The sequence below is a fragment of the Triticum urartu genome, chromosome 7A (assembly GCF_056163025.1).
Source record: "Triticum urartu cultivar PI428250 chromosome 7A, HENAU_Tu73, whole genome shotgun sequence".
In the NCBI taxonomy this organism is placed as follows: Eukaryota; Viridiplantae; Streptophyta; class Magnoliopsida; order Poales; family Poaceae; genus Triticum; species Triticum urartu.
In genome coordinates this window covers 573,114,387-573,136,842 of record NC_141879.1, presented here as the reverse complement: position 1 = coordinate 573,136,842, position 22,456 = coordinate 573,114,387, and positions in this window count along the sequence as shown.

The following is a 22,456-nucleotide window of genomic DNA, read 5'->3' as shown; positions in this document are numbered from 1 at the left end:
CTAAACTAGACGAGCACTTCTCAAGTGCCAGCTAGGAAACTGTCTGTACTGTAAACCAACCTTGTCCCCACCCGTAGAGAACTTTTAGCAGATGGAAGTGAGCTCCCTAGTCCTATTCGACCCACTTGGAATTCCCTTATGTGAATCATTCATGTAGCATTGATATACGAGAATTCGAGATTGCTCCACCGGGCCTGACTAGTAAATACAGTATACGGGGAAGAGAGCCTTCTGAACCTGAAACCTATGAAGCAAGGAAATCACTCTACTCTGCAAGCTATTCCATTGGAAAGGACAGGTTTCTAAAGGAATGGGATTAGTACTACTTAATTAAGGAAGGGATGAGTGTTGTCTTCCAGGCGGGGGTTCTAGCAACTAAAGCAGTGGAAATGTTCTCGTTCTCTCATGCTTCAAAGCAAAGAGTTGTGCCTCGCATTCCCATTTGTCTCTCTCTGTCGAAAGCTGGGTCAAAGGTGCCTGTGCTCAAAATGCAACATCACTCACTTGGTCTAGTGGGTCGGGGTTCATCAAGCTTTTCATCTCCTGAAGCCACAAGTCTAGTATAGAATCTGCTCTTTAAGGTCGAGAATCTGCTCTAGAAGGTCGATTAGGCCTTGTCATCATGTCATCGCACTCCACTGGTATCAAAGTTCTCGGCCCTTTTCTTATATTACTTTAATTATATTATAGAAGTGTGCCCGGTCTTGTCTCAGCATTCGAGGTTGGATGTGTTTCCTCAGTCATCGTTCGAGGAAAGCAGAGGCCCTCGCGGAAAGATCAAAGAAAATGAAAAAGCACAGCCGCCTCTACCTAGAGCAAAGAAGCTTTGCCAGTCTTATCACCGGATTAACCATAATCAGCTTGAAGGTCCTTACTCTCAAATCGGATATCTCTTTCGTTCACAAGAATTGCTTATTATGTATGATTAGTGATTTGAAATTCTTTCTATTTACTATTTTGATGGAATTCATGAATGAGTAGATCAAAGAAAAGAAAGCAAAGCATTCACTCCTAAACTAAAGAACTAATCTACTGAGCTAGCCTCCCGTTATGCGTCAATGCTTGAACAGGACCGTTGACCTTTACCAAGCCAGTTTCCTATAGTTGACCGATACAGTTCGCAAGGCGGATGTGACCGATGGATTTGAAGAAGGAACTCATTTTTTACTGATTCTGACCGTTTACCAGAAGAGCGGTATGGTTCATAAGAGGTACTCATAATACAGATATCGTTTAACGAATTGCCCGATCGATTACCAATTCATTAAGCCTACCTATACCTCCTAAGGTTCCAGCCTACCTGTCAACCTGCTCTGACATACCCTTCTAGCTCACTTGAAAGGAGAGTTGCTGCTACTGTATGAAAGTCTTGATTAAAGAAAGGGATAAAAAGACATACATTCACTCGGTTTTAGCGTAGTTTTTATGTTTCCTTCCATTCATAAGAAGAAAGAGGTTATCTTTTAGCTCCGGGTCCGAATTATAAATAGGGTACTTGACCTTAGGATCGAATCAGGCTCTCCTTGGGATAAGCCAGAGAATGGATCAGCCGGGCGAAGTAAGTGATAGGATCTCCAGGATTCTAAATTCCATGCCCGGGGAAGTCTAAGAGGATAAAGGAGGATGTTCCCTACAGGGCATTTCACGGGGTTAGGATGTGCATGTTTACCAAATGAGCGGAAGACTTGACGCGAGCCAATGAAGCGCTGCTAAGGCGCTCCGGCTTTCCCCTGTTGAGTCGCTCTTTCCTGACCTTCTAAGTGAGTTCTAGCTTGATCTGGCATAGTTTGTTCCGCTTGTAGGCCAAGGTTGAGAATCCATACGGAATGGACAAGGAATAAGAGTGCTCTTGGCATCCAGCTACTTTCAAATCTCTATACTTTACTACAACTAGATTTGACTAAGGAGAGGTGTGAGCCTCAATGCCAAGGAAGCAGGGTAAAGATGAACCCGTTAGCGTATAGGAACTACAACATATGAAAGTTGGGTGGATACTCCTATTTAATTGGTTTAACCAGAAACAGAGGATAGGATTCGAAAAGTCAACCGGAAACCGAGCCCTAACCTTTAATTGAGTTCAATACCCCTACTACTAGTATTGGCGTGGGTTCGTATGTATACATTCGTATTGGCTTAGCGGTGCACTTCGTATCCCGCCACATCCAATCCTTTGCTTTGCTTCCTTCTTACTTTTATGATTTTATTGACTACTCTTGTGCAGCTGGGATATAGTGAGTTGAGAAAGGAGATAGTGAAACTTAACTAGTCTTTGTCATGGAAGGGAGCAACTTCTCTCGAGTACGTACAGTACTCGAATAGGCTAACGTTACCAGTACATAGTGGATCTATGATAGTGATGTATGGACCACACCAACCTCTCTTTCTAGCCGTAATCGATAAGAAAGGAAGAAATCTCATGGCATGTGAAAGCAATAAATCTATAATAAAATAGGTAAAGAAAGGCAAATACTCCGGGGTAATTGGCTTATACCACAATGTTACTCTGACAGGATCCTTGACAAAATAGTCTTGGCTTGTAACCCAGTATTTATTGGACAATATAACTGGCTGCTGAATACGCACGGCTATCCTGCTAATACTGGCAACCAAAGACATGAGGTTCTTCATACCAGCATAATCATTCTCCCAGTATTGGAAACATACTTTTGTAATAACATGAATGTCTTTAATCTCTGTGTACCTTCCTATTTGCTCTGTCAGCTCATTAGCTGCTGCAAATATTTCTTAGCTATTAGATCCTCTTTCTTCATGGTAGAACTCCAAGACAGATGATAGCTCTTGCTTGTCTTCATGAAAAACTGCAGAAGCCTGTATCAATGAAGAGTAGGCCGGTACCAGCAGAAGATAGTAAATAGTGTTTTTGTTAGCCACTGCACTCACACTGTTCGTTCAGAAAGTAAGTCCTCCTAAAGATTGTTCTCCCCAACCCAAGTTCAAGACGACCTACCTAAGAGTACAAAAGATGGACAACCAAAAAGGGAGTAACGAGTAAGAGAGCGGCGGGTGACTAGCCCTACCCTCCGTCTTCCTTAGAAAGATAGGTTGGTACCTCTGCCTGTGAAAAGAAGAGAGAGACCACTTTAAGAAAGGCTATCCACAAAAGAAGTTGCTCAAGCAAAGATTGTTCGTAAGTTCGTTACCAAAAGCAGAGTGAAAGGGGTTAGTAGCTAAGGGATAATAAAGAACTTTTGAAGGAAAGCGAGACAAAGGCGTATACTGTGTTCCAATAGCTGGTAACCAATACGTGGCCCCTATTGATTCTTACAGAAATCCTGTGAAAAGAAGTGTTCTCTTTCTCCAGCGAAAAGAACAGTCTCGCAGGAAGATCAAAATACTTACTATATGTGCGTTTATGTATCAACTCTTATATAGTCTAGTTTTCCCGCCCTATCTAGAGAAGGAATCAATTCCCCTTTTTGAATGTACAAAAATTGGTAGAGCTCAGCATGTCTAGAAGCACGGGAGAACGCTCTTCTGCTTATATTATTACCAGTATTCGATATTGGGTTATTCATAGCATTACTATACCTTCCTTATTCATTGCGGGTTGGTTATTCGTCAGCCCGGCTTTCACTTGGAAAAATAGGAGATTTAGTTCCACGCTTTGATTGGTAGCAGAAGGGAGGGCGCGTTGCCAGCCTTCATTTTTCTTGGATATTAAACACTAAATGAAATGCAAATGCATATGAGAGAACTTCAAACTACTTTACTTATTTGCAACAGCAAGCTGAATAATAGAATAAATAAGCAAGGAAGGAAATAAAGAATAGGGTTGTCGCTGATACGCTGTTTGGATTAGATGTCGCAATATCGGTTGTAGTATTTCCGCTCTTTCTATAAGCTAAGAGAGATGTCGCATAATCGGTTGTTCATGATCTTATAATTCATGGACCAAAGTCGCAAATCGCTTGTTCTCATTCAAGCATGAGTTCGTTCAAAGTCGGCAAGGGGAATCAGAGAAAGGGCTGTTTAGTCAACAATCATGACCATGGGAACATTTGTTCGCTTTCTAGGTACCCCCGGATCTACTAGTCATCGCCTTTGAGCTGGGAAAAGCATTTACCCTGAGTCGGCTATTCCTGATTCAGAAAGGAAAGGTATGTGGGTAGACATTGAGTTGGAGATTGAATGAAGGGGCACACTAGAGAAAAGCAAGGACAAGTAGCTAGTTGACTAACGCTTTCGAGCACGTACGCTGGCGCTCTTTGATAGAGCATTATCTACAACCCTGAAGCGAACTATGAAAAAGAAATCTAGCAGTCTCTTCCAGCAATGAATTGTAGCAGGGCTTGGTCTCGAAAGGTATAGATACCACCAGAAGCTTGGAAAGAAGAAGGAATGTCGACCTACCGCTCCATGGGCTTTGAACCTTGCTTTTCTGTAAAATTCTCAGACGCTATAGCTATGTAAAAATAGTACTCGATTTCTCACTAGAAAAAACAACAGTCTTTATTGTTGTGTGCATATTAGATTATAGCTTTGAATAGGACAAACTACTTTAGTAACTCTGGACTATTGCTTGAAACAAGCGTTGAAGCAATGGAAAGAAGCGAACGGTTAAGCTAATGCAGCAAGTAAAGGGATGCAGCAAGTGTCCAAAAATCGGATATGCCCGGTGAAAATTGTAAACAAGGCTAAGGAAGGATTTCGTACTGCCACAATGCTCTTGATAGAAGGAAGCATGAATACCGAAGGCCTACCTAGTTGAAATAGGAACATCTATGGAAGTCCTCGGCCAAACGAATATTTCACGGAAAGCCGACAAGGGATTTTCTTAATAACTGGGTGCTTTGATTCTTTGGAACAACTCGATGAATTTAGTAGATCTTTTTAGGAGGCCTTCCATGACCATAGATCGAACCTATCCCATTTTGACAGTACGATGGTTAGCTGTTCACGGATTAGCTGTACTGGAATGACAACACATATGAGAATCTGTACACGATACAGAATAACGACACGACACGCAATCTTATGACTACAGTATGGCCTTCATCTTTGATAGCAATCATGACAGGCTGCGGTATTAGCGTTAGAGAAAGGAAAGGACTTGAGGTCCATCCACCTACAACTAATAAAGCTCCGCCTTTGGGGACTACTACAACAGATAGGCATTTGAAGGACCAAACCACCTACTGAGGACTTTGACACCCAGCCCTTAAGAAGCAGAATCTACAACTTTGGGATACGTATTTACAGACTGCAAAAGATAGATACAATGCTGTTACCCACCATGCATGCACATCTTAGTTCTATGGACTACTAGTACCAGGAACGTCATCTACTACTGCGAAACTCCCGGGGGACGCTTTTATAACTGGTTTAGCCTCTAGAGTGGGGAGGAAGAACACCCTCTAGACCAGGATAACTTACTAATTCAATTGACAAAGCGTCATATTTGCTAGATTTCTAGTCGTTAGCTCTTAGTGAAGATGAATTGCTATCATCTGTGGGCGGCCCTCATTATTGAATTTATCCGCCTTCGATGCAACCAAATTCACTATTGACTTACGAGTTTATGCATGCTTCATTCCTATATCGGCATGTATTATCCGTAGGCTGGTTGTGAGACATCTTCCTCTTAGTGCTACAAATGGCTTCTTCCTTAGTTCTTTATAGCTCTTTCACCTCTTTTAGACTCTTTGCAATGTTTAGTGCGGGGAACTCTACACTATTGTACTTAGATGCTATTCCTTCAAGAAAGTATCGGAAAGCAAAAAGGGACTCGTTCACCGTATCGCGTCCAATACAGCTATGCCACAAGTTGACCTGACCAACTGGTAAACAAAACCCAAGTTAACGAATCGACCTAGGAATAGGATGAATAGAACCATTGAATCGTCACCCAATGGAGCAGAGAGCCTTCCTTTAAGAAAGAAATAACTCCCTACAAAAACCGTGTTTCGAAACTCGATTCATTATCATACGATAAATTGCATGACAAGAACCTTCATTCCTACAGAGAGGTTGAAGCTAAGTTTCAAGACCTAGTACGGGAAAAGCGCAGTTCAAAACCGAAAGGATCAAAGAAAAGGGAATATCACGAAGGTAAGCACATTCTATTTTTCTTAATTGACAAAGCAAAGGGAGTTATCAACCCTTTTTTCCGAAACCCTATAACGGCTAGTTCCCAATGCTCGGCTTCCTACCTCCTCTAACAAAATCAAAGGTAATATCCTCCGTTTTCCAAGAAGATAAGTTCTACAGCAAAGGATGTCAACGGAACAGTTTCGGCAAAGGCAAAGCAATGGCATGTTTCGGCGTATAAAGCTAAGAACGAGAATAGCCTACTGCCTCCACTCGGAAAAGGCAAAGGTATCCAGTATAGGATATCGATGAACGGAGGACAAGGAAAGCAGGCAAGGTGAACCTCCTTTGCCAAAGCCCTTTTGAAATACCTTCTTTTTGAACCTTTAGAAAATACCTGCTAGCTATCCCTAGTTTTGTTTAACCAGCTTTCCCCCTTTGCTTGCCAACCAACCGAGAACCAACTTCCTTGTTTTCTTATCCTTGCTTGCCAACCAACCGAGAACCAACTTCCTTGTTTTCTTATCCTTGCTTCCGGGTCTTTCCAGTTTTGCAATCCGGGTCTTTCCAGTTTTGCATGCATGGTGGGTAACAGCATTGTATCTATCTTTTGCAGTCTGTAAATACATATCCCAAAGTTGTAGATTCTGCTTCTTAAGGGCTGGGTGTCAAAGTCCTCAGTAGGTGGTTTGGTCCTTCAAATGCCTATCTGTTGTAGTAGTCCCCAAAGGCGGAGCTTTATTAGTTGTAGGTGGACGGACCTCAAGTCCTTTCCTTTCTCTAACGCTAATACCACGGCCTGTCATGATTGCTGTCAAAGATGAAGGCCATACTGTAGTCATAAGATTGCGTGTCGTGTCGTTATTCTGTATCGTGTACAGATTCTCATATGTGTTGTCATTCCAGTACAGCTAATCCGTGAACGGCTAACCATCATACTGTCAAAATGGGATAGGTTCGATCTATGGTCATGGAAGGCCTCCTAAAAAGATCTACTAAATTCATCGAGTTGTTCCAAAGAATCAAAGCGCCCGGTTATTAAGAAAATCCCTTGTCGGCTTACCGTGAAATATTCGTTTGGCCGAGGACTTCCATAGCTGTTCCTATTTCAACTAGGTAGGCCTTCGGTATTCATGCTTCCTTCTATCAAGAGATTGTGGCAGTACAAAATCCTTCCTCGGCCTTGTTTACAATTTTCACCGGGCATATTCGATTTTTGGACACTTGTTGCATCCCTTTTCTTGCTGCATTAGCTTAACCGTTCGCTTCTTTCCATTGCTTCAACGCTTGTTTCAAGCAATAGTCCAGAGTTACTAAAGTAGTTTGTCCTATTCAAAGCTATAATCAGTGACTAATATGCACACAACAATAAAGACTGTTGTTTTTTCTAGTGAGAAATCGAGTACTGTTTTTACATAGCTATAGCGTCTGAGAATTTTATAGAAAAGCAAGGTTCAAAGCCCACGGAGCGGTAGGTCGACATTCCTTCTTCTTTCCAAGCTTCTGGTGGTATCTATACCTTTCGAGACCAAGCCCTGCTACAATTCATTGCTGGAAGAGACTGCTAGATTTCTTTTTCATAGTTCGCTTCAGGGTTGTAGATAATGCTCTATCAAAGAGCGCCAGCGTACGTGCTCGAAAGCGTTAGTCAACTAGCTACTTGTCCTTGCTTTTCTCTAGTGTGCCCTTCATTCAATCTCCAACTCAATGTCTACCCACATACCTTTCCTTTCTGAATCAGGAATAGCCGACTCAGGGTAAATGCTTTTCCCAGCTCAAAGGCGATGACTAGTAGATCCGGGGGTACCTAGAAAGCGAACAAATGTTCCCATGGTCATGATTGTTGACTAAACAGCCCTTTCTCTGATTCCCCTTGCCGACTTTGAACGAACTCATGCTTGAATGAGAACAAGCGATTTGCGACTTTGGTCCATGAATTATAAGATCATGAACAACCGATTATGCGACATCTCTCTTAGCTTATAGAAAGAGCGGAAATACTACAACCGATATTGCGACATCTAATCCAAACAGCGTATCAGCGACAACCCTATTCTTTATTTCCTTCCTTGCTTATTTATTCTATTATTCAGCTTGCTGTTGCAAATAAGTAAAGTAGTTTGAAGTTCTCTCATATGCATTTGCATTTCATTTAGTGTTTAATATCCAAGAAAAATGAAGGCTGGCAACGCGCCCTCCCTTCTGCTACCAATCAAAGCGTGGAACTAAATCTCCTATTTTTCCAAGTGAAAGCCGGGCTGACGAATAACCAACCCGCAATGAATAAGGAAGGTATAGTAATGCTATGAATAACCCAGTATCGAATACTGGTAATAATATAAGCAGAAGAGCGTTCTCCCGTGCTTCTAGACATGCTGAGCTCTACCAATTTTTGTACATTCAAAAAGGGGAATTGATTCCTTCTCTAGATAGGGCGGGAAAACTAGACTATATAAGAGTTGATACATAAACGCACATATAGTAAGTATTTTGATCTTCCTGCGAGACTGTTCTTTTCGCTGGAGAAAGAGAACACTTCTTTTCACAGGATTTCTGTAAGAATCAATAGGGGCCCCGTATTGGTTACCAGCTATTGGAACACAGTATACGCCTTTGTCTCGCTTTCCTTCGAAAGTTCTTTATTATCCCTTAGCTACTAACCCCTTTCACTCTGCTTTTGGTAACGAACTTACGAACAGTCTTTGCTTGAGCAACTTCTTTTGTGGATAGCCTTTCTTAAAGTGGTCTCTCTCTTCTTTTCACAGGCAGAGGTACCAACCTATCTTTCTAAGGAAGACGGAGGGTAGGGCTAGTCACCCGCCGCTCTCTTACTCGTTACTCCCTTTTTGGTTGTCCATCTTTTGTACTCTTAGGTAGGTCGTCTTGAACTTGGGTTGGGGAGAACAATCTTTAGGAGGACTTACTTTCTGAACGAACAGTGTGAGTGCAGTGGCTAACAAAAACACTATTTACTATCTTCTGCTGGTACCGGCCTACTCTTCATTGATACAGGCTTCTGCAGTTTTTCATGAAGACAAGCAAGAGCTATCATCTGTCTTGGAGTTCTACCATGAAGAAAGAGGATCTAATAGCTAAGAAATATTTGCAGCAGCTAATGAGCTGACAGAGCAAATAGGAAGGTACACAGAGATTAAAGACATTCATGTTATTACAAAAGTATGTTTCCAATACTGGGAGAATGATTATGCTGGTATGAAGAACCTCATGTCTTTGGTTGCCAGTATTAGCAGGATAGCCGTGCGTATTCAGCAGCCAGTTATATTGTCCAATAAATACTGGGTTACAAGCCAAGACTATTTTGTCAAGGATCCTGTCAGAGTAACATTGTGGTATAAGCCAATTACCCCGGAGTATTTGCCTTTCTTTACCTATTTTATTATAGATTTATTGCTTTCACATGCCATGAGATTTCTTCCTTTCTTATCGATTACGGCTAGAAAGAGAGGTTGGTGTGGTCCATACATCACTATCATAGATCCACTATGTACTGGTAACGTTAGCCTATTCGAGTACTGTACGTACTCGAGAGAAGTTGCTCCCTTCCATGACAAAGACTAGTTAAGTTTCACTATCTCCTTTCTCAACTCACTATATCCCAGCTGCACAAGAGTAGTCAATAAAATCATAAAAGTAAGAAGGAAGCAAAGCAAAGGATCGGATGTGGCGGGATACGAAGTGCACCGCTAAGCCAATATGAATGTATACATACAAACCCACGCCAATACTAGTAGTAGGGGTATTGAACTCAATTAAAGCTCGGTTTCCGGTTGACTTTTCAAATCCTATCCTCTGTTTCTGGTTAATACAATTAAATAGGAGTATCCACCCAACTTTCATATGTTGTAGTTCCTATACGCTAACGGGTTCATCTTTGCCCTGCTTCCTTGGCATTGAGGCTCACACCTCTCCTTAGTCAAATCTAGTTGTAGTAAAGTATAGAGATTTGAAAGTAGCTGGATGCCAAGAGCACTCTTATTCCTTGTCCATTCCGTATGGATTCTCAACCTTGGCCTACAAGCGGAACAAACTATGCCAGCTCAAGCTAGAACTCACTTAGAAGGTCAGGAAAGAGCGACTCAACAGGGGAAAGCCGGAGCGCCTTAGCAGCGCTTCATTGGCTCGCGTCAAGTCTTCTGCTCATTTGGTAAACGTGCACATCCTAACCCCGCGAAATGCCCTGCAGGGAACATCCTCCTTTATCCTCTTAGACTTCCCCGGGCATGGAATTTAGAATCCTGGAGATCCTATCACTTACTTCGCCCGGCTGATCCATTCTCTGGCTTATCCCAAGGAGAGCCTGATTCGATCCTAAGGTCAAGTACCCTATTTATAAGTTGGACCCGGAGCTAAAAGATAACCTCTTTCTTCTTATGAATGGAAGGAAACATAAAAACTATGCTAAAACCGAGTGAATGTATGTCTTTTTATCCCTTTCTTTAATCGAGACTTTCATACAGTAGCAACAACTCTCCTTTCAAGTGAGCTAGAAGGGTATGTCAGAGCAGGTTGACAGGTAGGCTGGAACCTTAGGAGGTATAGGTAGGCTTAATGAATTGGTAATCGATCGGGCAATTCGTTAAACGATATCTGTATTATGAGTACCTCTTATGAACCATACCGCTCTTCTGGTAAACGGTCAGAATCAGTAAAAAAATGAGTTCCTTCTTCAAATCCATCGGTCACATCCGCCTTGCAAACTGTATCGGTCAACTATAGGAAACTGGCTTGGTAAAGGTCAACGGTCCTGTTCAAGCATTGGCGCATAACGGGAGGCTAGCTCAGTAGATTAGTTCTTTAGTTTAGGAGTGAATGCTTTGCTTTCTTTTCTTTGATCTACTCGTTCATGAATTCCATCAAAATAGTAAATAGATAGAATTTCAAATCACAAATCATACATAATAAGCAATTCTTGTGAATGAAAGAGATATCCGATTTGAGAGTAAGGACCTTCAAGCTGATTATGGTTAATCCGGTGATAAGACTGGCAAAGCTTCTTTGCTCTAGGTAGAGGCGGCTGTGCTTTTCATTTTCTTTGATCTTTCCGTGAGGGCCTCTGCTTTCCTCGAATGATGACTGAGGAAACACATCCAACCTCGAATGCTGAGACAAGACCGGGCACACTTCTATAATATAATTAAAGTAATATAAGAAAAGGGTCGAGAACTTTGATACCAGTGGAGTGCGATGACATGATGACAAGGCCTAATCGACCTTCTAGAGCAGATTCTCGACCTTAAAGAGCAGATTCTATACTAGACTTGTGGCTTCAGGAGATGAAAAGCTTGATGAACCCCGACCCACTAGACCAAGTGAGTGATGTTGCATTTTGAGCACAGGCACCTTTGACCTAGCTTTCGACAGAGAGAGACAAATGGGAATGCGAGGCACAACTCTTTGCTTTGAAGCATGAGAGAACGAGAACATTTCCACTGCTTTAGTTGCTAGAACCCCCGCCTGGAAGACAGCACTCATCCCTTCCTTAATTAAGTAGTACTAATCCCATTCCTTTAGAAACCTGTCCTTTCCAGTGGAATAGCTTGCAGAGTAGAGTGATTTCCTTGCTTCATAGGTTTCAGGTTCAGAAGACTCTCTTCCCCGTATACTGTATTTACTAGTCAGGCCCGGTGGAGCAATCTCGAATTCTCGTATATCAATGCTACATGAATGATTCACATAAGGGAATTCCAAGTGGGTCGAATAGGACTAGGGAGCTCGCTTCCATTTGCTAAAAGTTCTCTACGGGTGGGGACAAGGTTGGTTTACAGTACAGACAGTTTCCTAGATGGCACTTGAGAAGTGCTCGTCTAGTTTAGTGATTCCTAGCGTAGAACCCTTCTGTGTTGGAATAGTTTCCAGATTATGACCTTCTCTTTTGATTGAGTGAATAGCCATGCCATGGATTCTCTTTTCTGGGCTAGCTCTATACCATTTCCATAGTAATACTGCCTTGGTGAATCCCTTATCTTGTTTGCAGCATCATTCTCGATCCCCTTATTCCCTTCCCAAGAAGGAATCATATCCTACGGCTAACTCATCCTTATATGGCTCCCGGATCCTTAAAGAGAATCAAAGGCTATCTCGAGGGATGGTCAGAGAATCGGTTTATCTTCATGGCACTAGACGGCACCTTTATGAGTGCGTATAAGCTTGCTTTAGAGCTGGAGCATGCATCTAAAATAGTTTCATATCCCTTTCCATCGATCTTTCTTGGTGCTGTAGTACCCATTCCTGCTAGCTTGATCTGGTGGCCTTCTCTTGGCCAGGACTATATATAATAGTTTATTGAGTGCTTCTTGGGTTGGTTCTCTTGAAGTGCATAGCCCGGCCCCTTTTCTCTTTCTTCCAACGGAAAGGGTTCTCTTCTCTTCTGGTATGGAGTTCGACTAGAGCCTGCCGCTTTTCCAGGTTTGGGTGTGGGTGGATCTCATATCTTAGAGGACAGGGCGGGGCTTATTCCCAAGGTTAGGTCCCATGCCGGTGGACTTGAAATACGAAGATCTTAAGCTAAGCTACGGGGCCAGGAATATACTCCAGGTTGGGAGATCTGTCCTGCCATCGGGCATGCAAGAAGCTATGTGCGCAGGGCATCAGAGGTTACTCAAATGGAACATACGAATCCAACCTTGCTTGACTCTCTTTTTCATACTTGCCCTCGGGATCAGTGGTAGATTCGTAACGTTATTACTCATGGGTAGCAGATGATGGATCCATTTCTGTTGAAGTAGTGGAGTGAAGAGAAGGTGTCCTTAGGAACCGTACATGCACCTTTGTTTGGATGCCGATCGAATATTGTTACAATATGAAATATTTGAAGGCCACACGCAATTGACTCACCTACATTTTATGCTCCCACCCTTTTGTAGAAAAATCCTCTACCTCTGGGGAAGTGCTCACATCAACTCCAATTTGGATGGAGCTTCTTGATGGGTTAGAGCGTTTGCGAACCAAAAAGGGGGGAAACCCATCCTCCAAAGTAGTGAAGTGAGCCAGTACAATAAGACAATAGGTCTCATGGGCCAAGCCTGCTATCAGGCAGTGAGTGGGAATCAATCCTGAAAGAGAGAAGGTCTAGTGCTCTCAGAAAATATTTGATTCGCCGAAAAATTGGCTTTATCAGACCAATCCATGTTCAGAAGCCTTCCATCAAAAGTCAGTGGTCTAGGCCGCTTTCCTTGACTTTGAGTTGGATCTCATTCTTCTTCCCGGCACAAAAAGAGGGTAGACTTCATCCAAGACACATGGGTTCTTTTGCTTCCTTCAAAGAACTCGTCTTTGAGCCTCTAAAAAGAAGGGCATAGTATCCCAGCCACCTAGACCACCTAAAAGGAAGGAATTGGTCTTTAGCTTTGAGTGATCCAATCATTGGTGAATGGGTTCAGTAAGGTAGAAGGAAAGGGCCCCTCCTGACCTGGGAAATTCACAGCAGGAAAGACTGGCGTCGATCAGCGAAAGCGAACCCTTCAGTACATCGCGTTCAGCCCTCCCTCAAAATCCCATTTGTTTTATTGAGGAATCACTCTTGATCCTCTAAAGGCTCTTCTCCGTCTATAACTCAAAGTCCATCTATCTCTCGTGGAAGCGCTTTAGAGTCCCTAGAAGATCCAGCAAACGGGGGTGCCAATGCTGTCCCAAGACCAGATCACGGTAGGTAGCTGCTTTAAAGAGGTTGGGAGACAGGCTGGTGAACAATCTTCTTCTTGTTTTCTCCGACCTAGAGCACTCTTTTTTTCAATCGTACGAAGAAACTTCGTGAAAAACCCAGCTATCACTCCTATGAGACGGCTAACTCCCAACTCCCGATACATTCTTTAGAGTCGACCAAAGGACTCGTTGGTTTGGACATAGTTTCTTTGTTCCTGTGCTTATGTTTTGCTCTCACCCTTTTTTCACTTAGTTTAGTTGGAATGGAAAGAAAACTTCCTTCAGTTTTTCTTTTTTTTGTTGCCTGGTTCGGTCTCTCCGAGTGGAATAAGTGGGTCCTTCTTCTTTTTCCTGACTGATGAAGGTCTAAACTGAAGATCGAATCAAGCGGAGTCTGGATTCCTATGTTCGTACCAACTCAAATGATTGATGAATTGGATCTTGAGTATGCTCACTTCGCTACTCAGCAAGGGTGAAAGAATGACAAAGAGACTGACATCACAGAGGATGGGAAGGACCCAATCGTCTGCCTCTTTCTTGGTCCACCCCCCCCCCCTGGTGGGTACTTTATAGCTCACAACACGAGATAGGCAGATATGTGACATAGAAAAATTGCTTTCATTGACAACAAGACTCTCTTCCTGATTGGGATTGGTCTGTGCAAGATCTCCTTCCCTATGAGACTCTTGCTTCCCTTTGAAAGAGGCAGACCCCTACTTCAATTGTCATCTGACGACTCTTCCCCAGCTGTGGACTCAGACCTCTCACAACCAAAAAAAAAGAAAATCAAAATCAAACGAATCCGAATATAACCAATCTATCGCCTTTGATGACTCATTGACATCCTCCTCAACCCAAGCTTCCATCTCCTGCTCCAGACATCGGCGCTTGCCCGCGCCAGTCCATGAAAGGTGGATGAAGGTGAGTTTGACTACGAACTCGAGGATGCTGGGAACGATCTATTTTCGGGGAATCACTCCCGTCGAGAGACCCTCTTCCTCCCTTTTTCTGAATCTGGGAGAGAGGCAAAAGAGAAGTCCAGAGAGACCTCGACTCTTTCAGGGAAAGGAGGGAGATCGAATGCGAGATGGAGTCCCTGCCGAATGGAATGGACATCCTTGGGGACAGCTGTGTAAGACTTAATTTACCATAAAATTGGACGGAAAAACTACTAAAAAGATCACAACAAACCCAGCTCAAAGTGAATGGAGAGAGAACCCCTGCGCCTTGGAAGGATATGAAGCTGTTCGGACACTCATAGACAAGTGAACTCCAATCCAGGATCCCTCGAAAAGTGAAGTGAACTAGCCAGGTAGAGCAGTCAGGTTAGGAAAAGAGTCTTTCATGTCAAGGTGAACATAGACAGACAAGGTTAGTTTGTTTTCCTTAATTCTTAGAGAAAAGACTCGTTGCTGGAACCCAGAGCACTGGCGATTGCTTTCTTTCTGACCTTCAGCCGAGAAATTCCATACCTTCCACCGACTTCTTTTGTGTGTGGCCAGAACGTGGTGCTTTCCAATGTCGAGTACTTTTCTTAACAATGTATGAAGCCCGTAAAACCGAAATCGATCCAAATCCACGACCTTGACGATCGAGGAAAAAGGGTATGTATTATTATGGTGTGAGCCTTCTTTCTTTTTGGCGTTAGATTATCATAAGCGAGGAATGGTGCGTGCTAGCCTTCAGACTATACTTTATTGTAGGGAAAGGGAAAAAATGGAGAATATCTTTAAGAACCCTAGAAAGAATTTCACTTGGAGCAACAGGGGTCAGGTCACACTATATCAATATCATAATTCTCTTTTTTTTAATTGATACTGATTAGCCGTAAATCAATTTGATTTTGTTATGCCATTAAGGAAACATTATTTGGGATACAATACCCATTTTAGAACCGTTCACTACTAACAAATAGAAAATATCAAAATAACAAATAATAACTAATAATATAGTTAATGGTTCCAATTTTTCCTCAATTTGGCAGTCTGTGACTGGAAATCCTTTCTCTTTTCAATAGAAAGAGAAGGTATTTAAGCAATGTGTGTTTTGAGATACAATCAATCGAAGAGAATAAAACTGGGTCCAATAAAAAACAGGAATGAATTTATTAAAAGGGATTGGAAAGGGATAAGTACAAAGGGATTCAACGATCTAAAAAATCAAAAAGGGTTTAATAATCCCCTCCTATGAATAAAAATTAGTAAAATAATGTGGATGAATAAGATTTTGCTCAATTTTGGATCGGATTTGGCGGCATGGCCAAGCGGTAAGGCAGGGGACTGCAAATCCTTTATCCCCAGTTCAAATCTGGGTGTTGCCTGACCAAAAAAATACTTAGGATTTCTTATTGTACTGATTGAACTCGACAAATTCTTGCCCTGCATAAGCAAAGGAAAAGAACTAGGCCTGTCGATACTGGATTTTACCATAGTTCTAGTTCTAAAAAAGACTGTCAATTTGTTCTTAAAAATAGGGCTCTGGCAGGGTTCTGGGTAGTGGCCCAAACCGATACCAATAGGGATGAGGGATATATACTTATGAATTTCATAATTGATTCTATTCCGCAATTCATAACTACGAAAGTAAGAGGTCGGAAATCTTGGTATCCAAAGGTCCCTAAAGGACATTCCTTTTTTTCTCCTAGGATTGAAGAAGAGATTATATGAAAGACTATCAAGACTTCCTAATTATCTGACACTACCTACACTAAAGTAAGGTCTACTGACTCTGTCTGGAATTAGATTGGATAGGCTGATGGGAAATTTAGGAGTTGTGGAAAGAAGAGACTTTCTTTCCATACTTACGAGAGACTCCAAGTACTCAAACATTCAATCAGGATGGTCGGTTAGCTCTTATCTTTTAGAATAACTTAGTAAAAAAGTAAAAGTAATAAATAAAATGAATCTCCTAACTCGGTAGCCCATGAGGTTCCAATGGTTAGTTTTGGATTTTTTTCAGGCAAGAAAGCAAAGAAGAAGGGAGGATTCTCTATTACCAACTTCCCCCATTGTACTGTCCTCATTGGTCATTCATCTTTCCCGATCTAGTGCCATCATTCTTCAAGGTGCCGGAGGGTTTGAAGCATACCTACTACCCCTCCCCTGAGCTTAGTTCAGAGTTGCCTCAGTGCGCTCGAGTAATAACTGGGAAAATCAAGGCTGGACAGGTCTTCGAGCCAACTTCAGGAAGAAATGCAAGTGAAAGAGAATGCTCTCGAGGGCGCAGGAGTCTTTTTCTGTCTTTCTTATTGGAAATCCAAATCGAAATGCCTCAACTTGATAAATTGACTTATTTCTCACAATTCTTCTGGTTATGTCTTCTCCTCTTTGTTGGAAGATGAGTACACATCGGGTAATCCGCCCACGAGAGCCCAATCACAAGAGGCTCATACAGAAAGCAATCAGCCCATAGCCCAATATCAAGACCACAGCCTATTATTCAAACCACAAAGGATCCGTCTTTCATCGTCCAATCTTCTCGATCGAACATATTGACATCAATACTCCTTTCCATGGCCATTCACGGCCCGCGAAGATCAACCACTCATGCCCGAGATCACTATCCAATCAAAAACTAGACTTCCAAGATCCATCTCACTCAGACCCTTTTGAATGTAGCGGATAACAACGGAATGGGGTTATCGAATTGATATGTATTCGAATCTTAGGAGCTGGTAATCACTGATATGCTCATATTGGTGACGTTATTGTTGCTGTAATCAAAGAAGCAGTGCCCAAAATGCCTCTAGAAAGATCAGACAGAAGTAAGACGAGCTGTAATTGTACGTACATGTAAAGAACTCAAACGTGACAACGGTATGATAATACGATATGATGACGGTTGTCATTGATCAAGAAGGAAATCCAAAAGGAACTCGAGTTTTTGGTGCGATCGCTCGGGAATTGAGACTTATGAATTTCACTCAAAGAGTCTCATGAGCTCCTGAGGTATTAAAAATACTAGTAGTAGAGACTATGATATAGTAGGGTATCAGAATATAGATCAATTAGTAGATTGTGTCTGACGCATATACATGAAAAAAAGAATAATTAGATAATAATAAGAATAAGAATTCGAATCTTAATAAAAGGAAGGGTTCGAATAGCATCTACTAATATTACCGAAAACTTTGTGAAAATACTTCTACGAGAAGGTTTTATTGAAAACGTTCGAAAACCATAGGGAAAGTAACAAATCTTTCTTGGCACGTGCCCCTGCTCCTGGTCTTCGAACTAGTCATTAATGGTCGGCAACATAGGTACCCTTTTTCGGTATGCGTTGCGAACACTTTCATTTTTAGCGTCTCATCTTCTCTGGAGAAGCTCAAATCGAACGGATAGAGCAGATGGTCCAACTACAGAACTTCTTCTTTTTCATTACTTCCATGGTCGTGCCCCGTGGCACGGCAGCACCCGTACTATTGAAATGGTTCGTCAGTAGAGATGTTCCCACTGGTGCCTCTTCTTCCAATGGTACTATAATTCCTATTCCTATCCCTTTATTCCCTTTTTTGGTCTATCTACATTTAAGGAAATTCATACGCTCCATGGACAGAGCAAAAAGTGGAGTGTTGGTCAAAGCAAGCCGCCCTATTCTATTACCAGACAAAATGGAGAGAAGCTCATCCGCTAGAAATGCTTTATTTCGTTTCGTTCCCGTTCTTCATTTCCTTATTATCGAATCCATGGGGGACTTGTCATATTTAGAATCTTTCTGCGGTCTGCTCTGTTTACAATTCTTTCGTACTCTCTTCTCTTTACCACGCGATAGGTCAGCGAAGCGTGAGCGGGCGCTCCGAAGTAAAGGCCAAACACTTTGGCCTAAGGGGAATGAGCAACAAAATGACAAGATGAGGTGCCCCGGGCACCCCCATATAGAAAGAAGGGTCGAAGGTTTTGGGCCTGTAGCTTCCCCCCCCCCCTCGTCGAGTGGTGCTTGTTTGGGGGGTGTGCCACCAGAAAGCGGGCTTGAAGCTCTCGCCTTACCAACGAGCCGACTGCTGATGGCTGTTGGTCACGACTACTACAAAAAAGTGAAGATGAATCTTTCTATTTCACATGGAGGAGTGTGCATCTTTATGTTGGGTGTTCTTCTGTCGTGCGAACCGATGGCTTATGTGCGACCTGTGGCCCACGCCTCCTATTCTATTTGTTCAGGGCGGGCGGCGTGAACTCTGATTCGATCCGGGTATTCAATCCCGCCGCTGAGATGCTCAGTTGACTCCTTAACCTTGATAGGAAGATGGCTTATTCCAAAATTCGTGCATAAGGGTAAGGAACTTTGGATGAATTAATGCGAATGGGTGTAAGCCTCGCTGCTCAGAAACACCCAGTGCTGACCACACTGAGAGACATGAAAGCGCAGGTAATGCCAGTTGGCGAAGTGGCGTTAAGCATCCCTAGCGGTATGCAAAGAGAGGTCGTGATGATATCATCTACGTCCGTACCGCTCCTCGTGGAGTAGATCCCGCATCCAACCAACCCTTTTTTGACCAGGGAACGGGAGAATTCCCACTACCGCTGGCAGGCCAGCCGGGCCGTGAGCGCGGTGGGAACGGGCTTCCCAAAAAGCGAGACCCAGCCTGGGTCAGCATAGAATGGGGGGGACGGCCCTAATGTTGTGTTGGCCGGGTTGCGGGCGGATAAAAGCGGACGTGGGGACTCGGGTCGGGGCACAGCGTAACTAAGAGAGCCATTCCATTTAGGGCGAGACAGAATGGGCGGGCACAAGTGGTCTGGTGTCCGAGCCGATTGGTCAGACGACGACTACTGCACATATTATATTAGCCGCCTATCCCGGAATGGACTGGGATGGTATAGAAAGAACGCGAAGCAGCAAGCAAGGGATGAGCGCTTTGTTGCGCCTGCGCATACATTTTCTTGCTGGGTCGGTTTGTTTTTGGGGGGTGGGGCAATAAGCTTGCTTCTTCACAAGCATATCCCCGCCCCCTTTCCTGTCCGTCCCAACCGGCAGCAGTTGGCTCTCCCCATCTCTCCTCAACTTCCCCGGTCTTCGTCCCGAGCTGTATGAGGCAGAAACTCGTCCCACGTACGGTTCGGAGGCCGAGCCCCACCCCTGCAATAATGGTGCGGCTTAGGTCAACTAATACGAATAAGATACAGTTCACTCAACGATTGCCCTTGGGTCCCGAACTCCATATGGGGAAGGAACGTTGTTGTTTGCGAGGTCTCGATCATTTACATGGACCCACTTCTCATTCCATTTGTGGGAATTTGATGATTTATAAACCGTCCCCAACGAGCGAAAGGTTCATGTTTGAACATGATGAATCACTTTGTGCCAACCTATTGCCCATAAACTTTCCTGCCTCATATGAGAATGGAAAACTGGAAGATTTTCTGCATCGGTGGATGAAGAATCACGAACATAAGAATTTCTGGTTTAGCATGTTTCCAGAAATAAGATACTTTTTTTCCATTCGAGAAACGAGGAGCACGACTGAAGTGGCTATACATACAAATCCATTTACGGATTTATATGCTCCGATTGGAACTGGAAGTTCCAGAACTGGCGGCTGGTATACCACCATAATGAAATTGCCTTTTATTTTTAGTATTCGGATAGGATTTCTGTTGGCTTCATCGGGAGGCTCGCGTAGTTTGTTACGTCAACTCCAAAAGGATAAGTTGCATTGGAATCGAGAAAGTTTCGTTCATAATTGCATAAAAGGAGTCAAAATAGTGGTTGCGGCGCATCGAGGATCAACCTTTGATATCGAATAACCTTTCGAGCCTTCCCCAATGGATCTCTATCCTCCTTTGAAACCAATAGAAGTTCACTGACCATCCCTGTCAAACATAACCCAAGGTAGGATCGAGAGGAGAAGAATAGGACTCTTGCTAGTATCATAACCTCTCGATGGGAGAATGAAACCATGGTACCTACCTCCCTCCCTTACTTGGTAATCTAAGAACCCTTCAGGGGGGAGCAAGAGATCTTCCATACCAACATTTTGTTCGCCACCCTTGCTTCCTCCTCCACTTGAGCTTGTGCAGCAAATCTACTTTATGCTTAGGCCAGGTCCTGCAAGTAAAGAGAAGTAAATATTGGAAACATGGGTATCTAGTTTATTTTATTCAACGGCTGAGTAATTGAAATTCCTTGCTTCTTCAAGCAGGAGATCCCGAGTACCGGGTGTCATCAGACTCCCATTCTATTACCTTTGTGCCAAGAGCACGTTAAGCTGCCTGGGCTGTTCCGCTACCGGCGTGTAAAGAAGCTCCGCCTAACGGCTAAACCAATGAATTTCTCTCCTTAAAGGAATCTACTTCCCTGACTGTCAACTACTCGCTTCTTCACCGGTATCACACCCGCGCCAGACTGAACAGCAGAGTGAGAACCCAACCAAATACGATTCTTGTATTATCTTACCGAAATTCGGATCCATTTGGCTCCAAAGGAGCAAGCGCGGGAGTTCTAATAGGACTTTGAGACTCGAAAAATCCTTCGGGCTGCTGAGAACAGAGAGAAGTAGTTGCAGAGAGGTTTGATAGGGTTAGGCAGATGCCCCATTATTCGTAAACAAGAAGAAATCCAGATTAGTTTGATGGAGCTGTGGCTTAGCACAAGCATGGTGTCAATGTGGTTCCTCTCGACTAAACACTTAAACAATTGGATCCAGTAGGGTTCAATAGAGGTATGGTATGGGCAACCTTTTAGGGAGAGAGATTCTTTGGAATAAGATAGCTACCCAGAGCTTGCGACGTACCTACCCCCTGGGCGTAGATAGAATTAGGTAAGATAAAAATCGATTGGAAAGTCCTAAATTAGACCAATTCAATTCCGTCTGCTAGAATAAGAAAAAGTGCTTCCGAATTTCTCTCATCCTTTATAATGAGAATTTCTCTTTGTTCAGTAATAACTTAATCTTGCAATAAAACACTCTTGCTTGGAAGGTATGGTAAAGGTAAACTGTTTCTATTTTTTGATATAAAAAAGAGAGTGCTAAAGGAGTCATTCAGAAGTGAGTGAAGGGGCAAAGCTCATTTCTTTCATTCAGGAATGGACACTGGACCAGAATGAAATGTGGGAATATCGGGATTGGCAGATTTTTTATATTGAAATAAAAAAACTCAACACGACTAGTGAATTCAAATTAGAGTCACTTGCGGATTTCTTCAAATTGTTGTAGTGTAGTATTGTGGTTTTTCAGTAAAGACCCCGACCTATAAATATTCACAGCCCGACTCATACGGGCGGACAATATTCACCCAGAGCCCCGTTGCGACCGCAATGCTGTTCTTGAAGGACCTTACCTTAGAGCAAAAAAAGGGAATAGAAGTTAGGAAGACTACTGACGTAGGGCGGCGGGTGAGCTCAACCTCAAACCAAACAAGCAACGGATTGAGCAACTAGCGCGAAAGCCGTTGCGCGTTAGCGCATCCGTTTTCTTGCTCCATTGTTATTAGTTTCTATTCTCTCCCTGCACGAACCTCGGTCCAATCAATTTGTTTGGAATTGGGGTTAGGACCGGTTAGAACTCCCATTTCCCAATCGGAGGTTTGAGCTGCTATGGCAAGCTTTTTTCCGAATAGTGGGTATGGGGAACCCACCGTACCAACACGATTGGCTGGTGTTGCTGATACCGGACCCGTTATAACCCCGATTGGAAGGGCATGCCAGTTTGAGGCTCTGGGGATGCGAGGACATTGAAAGTGAGTATCCCATATTCTATGACGGAGATAGAGCATTAATTGCAGTTTTCACCCCACCTTAACGACCGAGC